General features: G+C 52.5%; 1 long non-coding RNA gene across 1 annotated transcript; it reads left to right on the top strand.

The window, feature by feature from the left end:
• The first annotated feature begins 331 nt into the window (after nt 1-331).
• On the top strand, nt 332-3,939 carry LOC142079784 (uncharacterized). Its single transcript, XR_012672787.1, has 3 exons — nt 332-457; nt 2,146-2,204; nt 2,669-3,939. It is a non-coding gene; the product is annotated as an uncharacterized LOC142079784 (long non-coding RNA).
• Nucleotides 3,940-5,460: the final 1,521 nt, after the last annotated feature.

The following is a 5,460-nucleotide window of genomic DNA, read 5'->3' as shown; positions in this document are numbered from 1 at the left end:
GGGCTGTGCGTCCCGGGGGAGCCGGGGATTGGGCTTGGGGGGCTGTGTGTCCTAGGGGGGCTGGGGAGTGGGGCTGGGGAGTGGGGCTGTGGGTCCTGGCGGGACTTGAGAGTGGGGCTTGGGGCTCCCAGGGGGCTAGAAAATGGTGTGGTCGGGTGCTGTGAGCACCGGGGGTGCTGGGGCTGGGAGGTGCTTGCAAACACCGGGGAGGGGCTGCGAGCATGGGGGGCACAAGGGTTGCACCAGGGTCCGTGCACGATCACCTCCATTGTACGGGTGTCGATGTACAGGCAGCCGCGTGGGACGCGGCGCCGTGCGCATGCGGACTCCCGGGACGGGGACTACAACTCCCGGCGTGCCCCGCGCGGGCGGTCCGGCGGAGCCGCGCGCTGATTGGCTGCGGAGAGTATTTCAACGGGGCGCGCGGCGGGGTCTGCACCGAGGCGGCGGCGGCAGCGTGAGTGTGGAGCCGAGGAGTGGGGCTGTGGCGGGGGGGGCGGTCCTGCAGGCTTCGGGGAGGGGGGGTGGGGGGGCTCCAGGCGGGGGAGGGGCTGTGAGCATCTAGGGAGCGGGGCTGGGGGGGGGGGGCGTGTCTGTGTGCCCTAGGGGGGCCGCGCAGTGGGGCCGGCGGGGTGGGGGGGGAGGCGCTGTGTGCAAACAGACCCTCCCTGCGAGTCCCCGCTGTCGCCCCGTGGGGCCGGGGACCCCCCAGCCCTCCCTGCAGGCAGACGGGCAGCCTGTAGGCAATGGAGGCCGCCCGCCCCAGCGAGCCTGGGGGCTTCACGGGCCGAGTCGAGGGAGGAGCTGCTGGAGAGAGGGCTTAGAAACGGCCTTCTGCCCCCGAAACTCCTGGAGCGTTTGAAGGGGAGGGACAGGTCCACCCCAGGGCCCCAAGGGGAAGACCTCGGAGCAGGGACTTGGGGTTGTTCCAGGAGCAAAAGCTGGTCCCAGCCAGCTCTGCTCTGCTCCCCCGGCACCGGGATCAGACCTTTCAGCCCCGTTTCTGCCAGAAGCATCACACAAGCGCTTGCCCTCCCCGGGGGCATCTTTGGGACTTGAGAACAGGCGCAGCAGCTGGGTTTTTGGGCTTAGAAGTGGGCGCTAAGTGAGCTGGTTTGGGGGCCCAAAGCAGAAGCCGGTTTGGCCGTTTGTGCGGGGGGGGGGGGGGTGGGAGTGCATTGGGGCTGCAGGGGAAAGCAGGGGCTGGGCAGGTGTGTGGACCGCCCCCCCCCGGAGGTGGGGGTCTGGTCCTGCTGGACCCCGAAGTGCGGGAGGCCGGCATGCACCAGGCCAAACTCAACGTCTGCGGTGGTCTCCGGGGGGAAGAGGTGGTCTCTGCTTTTCAGACCCCGCACGCCCTCTTCGAGTCCAGCTCTTCCTTGTCGACTGCTTAGAATAGTTATTAACTAACTAATCGTACAAACTAATTAATATTTATACAATGTACACCTATGATATTTAATCCTAATAGTCAAGTTTTGACAGCGATTGATTTACGACCTTGTCAAAAGCCCAGGCTGTTGCAAATAGCTGGAGCTTGTAAGGAGAAGGAGCTGAAATCAACAGGAGCTTCAGTGCAGAGCGGGAGCTTCAGTTAGCCAGAACCGTAGGAAGCAGGAGCTGGAACGAGACGGGGTGTCTGGGGCATGTCTTAGCCGGAGGCAAAATTACCTGCAGCTGTAACAAGCAGGAGCTGCGATTCGCTGCAGTGTCTATTTGCCGGAGCATCCGTCGGCCGGACTGCACTCCCAGCACGGCTGAAGAGCAGCCAGGCGCAGGCAGGGCTGTCCCCAGCAAGGCGCTCCGAGCGGCAGGGTGGCGAGTTGTCCTTCTGCCAGCGGGGAGCCCGGCCTCTTCCCTCGGGGAATAAATCCACGCCGCGTGCCTCTCTCTGCGTGGAGGGTCTCTCCCGGTCCCCTTCCCGAGGGCTGAAGTGAGGTGGGGGTTCCCCGGCTCTCCCGGGGGGCGGGCGGCAGCACGAGGCGGCGGCGGTGTCTCCCCGGTACCTGGCAAAGGGGAGAGAAACCGGCCGGCTGGAGCTCCCGGGGTGCACAGCCCGGCCCCGCACGGCAGAATCCTTCCCTGGGTTTTCACCGTTGGCTGGGTGTGACAAACAGGTTTGTTTTGTGCCTCCTCTTTTCCCAGCGTCACCTTCTGCGTCACGTGAAGAAAATCCTGCGTGGTTGATGCCGCTTGCTGCTCAGGTAATGGCACGTGGGGGGCCGGGGGAGCGGGGAGAAGCATTGGCGAGTTCAAGGACGCTGCAGCTACTCCATGTCAAACCCAGGGAAAAGGCAAATTTGCTGCCGGTGCAGAAAAGCTGATGAACAGTTGCCGTTAACAGAGCGTGCCTCGTTCCTGAATCGGTCCCTGGGTAGTTACGAATGTTTTCCTTTCAGGTAAAAGGATGGACTTTCATCTACGATAAATTAAGAACTGCCTGTTACCTTCTTTAGGGTCGACTGTTTCTCTTCTGTTTGTTCATACTGATTTTATGGGCAGGTTGGAAATAGCCTTTTATTTTTCTATGCATAACTCAATTTTTAGTAACATGTGGTGTCAGGATAGTTAATTTTTGAGCACCTAGGTACCGCTAGAAATGTAATGAATGAAACACGATGGAAACTGATGTTTAAACTTGATTTTTACTTGATTTTTTTGTCATTAGAGTGTTGATGGCATGTTGTCCTGTGGCTCAATCCACATTCTGTTCAGTGGAGTCTTCAATCTAGGACTTTTAAGGGAAAAAGTTTGTCCTTCCAAAAAAGGGCTAGGCATTCATAGGCTCGAGGTATAGACTTGGAGAGTCGCTTAAGTACGTGATCAGAATTAAAGCCAAATGTCGCTTAATGTTGCTGCTGTTGGTCTTCACTTTCATTAATTTCCCTGCTGCTCCGTCATGGTTGCGAGCTCTGAATCATAAATTTTTTTTCACTCCCTAACGCACTTTTCTCCCCAAGGAGAGGCTACGTTGAAAAGTTACTTAGTTTCCTCACAAATGCATCGGTCAATAAAATGGAGTTATGATTCTTAAAACCACAAAAACGACACCAGTCTTACAGATCTGGACTATTTCTGAACACGTGCTCATCGCGTGCAGGTGTCGTCGGGATACAGATCATCTGCACTTCATGCTCTGACAAGACAATCTGCTGAGACAGGGACGAGCTCCAAAAGAAAAAAAAAGGTACAACGTCAAGGTTTTGTTTTGTTGTTGATTTTTGTGGGGTTTTTTTGTGTTTGTCTTTTTTTTTTTTTTTTAAGAGTGCGATGTTGATTGGTGGCAGCCTGCAGAGCTCTCTCGCTGCCTGACCTCTCCTTTCCTTCTCTGTCACTCCTCTTTCATGGCTGTAATTTTCACTCGGGTAGTTTTAGAAGAGCAATTTAGTTCCTCGCCTGTGTAAATGTGCTGGTAATACCTGGAAGGTAAATGCTTGAACCAGTAGCGAATAACTTGGCTACAAGTAGAATTTCTGAAGGAAGAACAACAACCACAACAACAGGAAGCAAGTAGCGAGTTACCCCAAATTTGTGTGTGTCAAACACATCAAAGTCTTACTGCCAAACATTGTTTGGCAATGTGTTCCAAATGGCTAGTTTTAAAACAACTGCAGTTTTAAAAGATCTTGACCGTTTGGAGAAACGGCCTGGAAAAAAGGATTCCTCTTTTGCAGCGAGTTCACGAGGACAGATGGGTTGCTGTACTCTTTAACAAAAACACTCAACTTGGGACGTATAGGGTGAGGAAATCGCGGCTATACTTAGGCTTGAGAAAATGCATGTAGGTATCTGCGTCTGTCACCTGCGTGTCTCTAGGAAAGCGAGTTCTAGCGAAACTAAAGCTGCCAATGAGCCAAAAAAAAAGGCACGGTTGTCTAAAACATGCAAAAGCTCTAGTGGGCTGTATCAACAGCTGTACCAAAGATGATGCAAAATACTTTCTCCTCCACTCAGTTGTAGTCTTCACAGAAAAGGAAGCTTTGTGCTAAATGGTTTTTTTTTGGGGGGGGGGGGGGGGGGGAGGGGGGGGCGGGGGTTTGTTTGGTGTCCCCCCCCCAGCAGAATGTCAACGGCCACCATTTCACCACGGTCGCCCTTTCTTCTGCTGTGAAAGTACGAGACAGACGGAAAGGATCCGTAGTGGTCTGCAAGTACAAGGTACGCCTGTGATATGGACTTTACAGTTAACATTAAGAAAGCGACAACTCTCCTTCTATATAATTTTTTAACGTGAAATATTTTAACACAAATACTAAAAATAAAGAAGGTCTGTTCTGGAGCGTGGTACGCCTATGCAAAGCTTGCTTCCCTCCGTCTATTTTCTCTTCCTGACAGCGCAGTCTTCGGTTTCTGTGGGCTTACTATTAAAGGGTACTGTGAAAATAATGTTGGACTAGAAGAGGAAAGGAACCGTTTGTAAGAGTTTGGATGTTCGGGAGAAAGAGACTTGGTTTTCACGATAAAAGCTTTATGCTTTTTCAGTCAGTAAGTGTTTAAAATACCTTACAGTAGTACTCGAAAACCTTACTGAGATACTAGCATCTGTGCTAAAAGCAGTCAAGGTCAAAGAAGAGACGTGGACAAAACGGGACAAATCGGCGTCGCTTCGGTGTGTTTTCCAGGCTTTCCCAAGGAGCGTTGGCAGCCTCGTAACTAGCGACAGAGAGTCCTGATGTGTTTTACTGCTTCTATGATGTCCTTTTTCCTTAACCTACAGTGTGTAATTTTGACTTCAGTTGGAAAGAGATTTTCCAGAATGGAAATCTTTCTCGTTCAAAGGAGTTGCCTTTTATGAACTTCCCATCAGAATGGATCTTCAGAGGTGATGTACTTGGCAGTAGAAGTCATCCGCAACGAGACTTTTCACTCTCTCTGGAAAAAAAAAAGTAGGAAGTCGATTTCCTTGCAAAGACCCAAGCGCAGCACGCCTTCCAGTAGTCGATGTATCGCTGGTCTTTGGTTCTCCGGTGTAACAGTCGAGATGCCGTAAAAACGCGTTCCTCCGCATGCTTGGGTACAGCCAACAGCAGTAGCAAATCTGCCATTCCTTTTTGGTAGCCTTATGTATTGCAGCACCAGGGATTTGATATTCCCCACCGCCTGCCCCCCCCCCCTCCCCCCCGCCCCCAAAAATGTAAAACCATGTGGGAGATCTCGTATCTCACTGATTTTTCTATCGTAAATGAAATTTAAAAAAGAAAGTTAAAATTGTCTAATTTCCAAACTGACTTGCATTGTTTAAACTGCAACTGCCAAACAGCTGTAGCGTATAATTTATTAGGTGTACTTAAGCAGTTGGGTAGTTGCTCTAAACGTTTAAAAAGAGAGGCAACTGAACGTTACGGGTTTTTTTCCCGATCTTTTGGCAGAGTGCTCTGAAGTACTTTATTTCTGTCTTGCTTTCGACGGCGCGTTTCCCCGGCAGTTCGGTAGCATCGGTCTCGGCGCAGCTGGCCAGGC

Source organism: Calonectris borealis, chromosome 2 (genome assembly GCF_964195595.1).
Source record: "Calonectris borealis chromosome 2, bCalBor7.hap1.2, whole genome shotgun sequence".
NCBI classification, from domain to species: Eukaryota; Metazoa; Chordata; class Aves; order Procellariiformes; family Procellariidae; genus Calonectris; species Calonectris borealis.
This window is presented reverse-complemented; position numbering and strand designations above follow the sequence as displayed.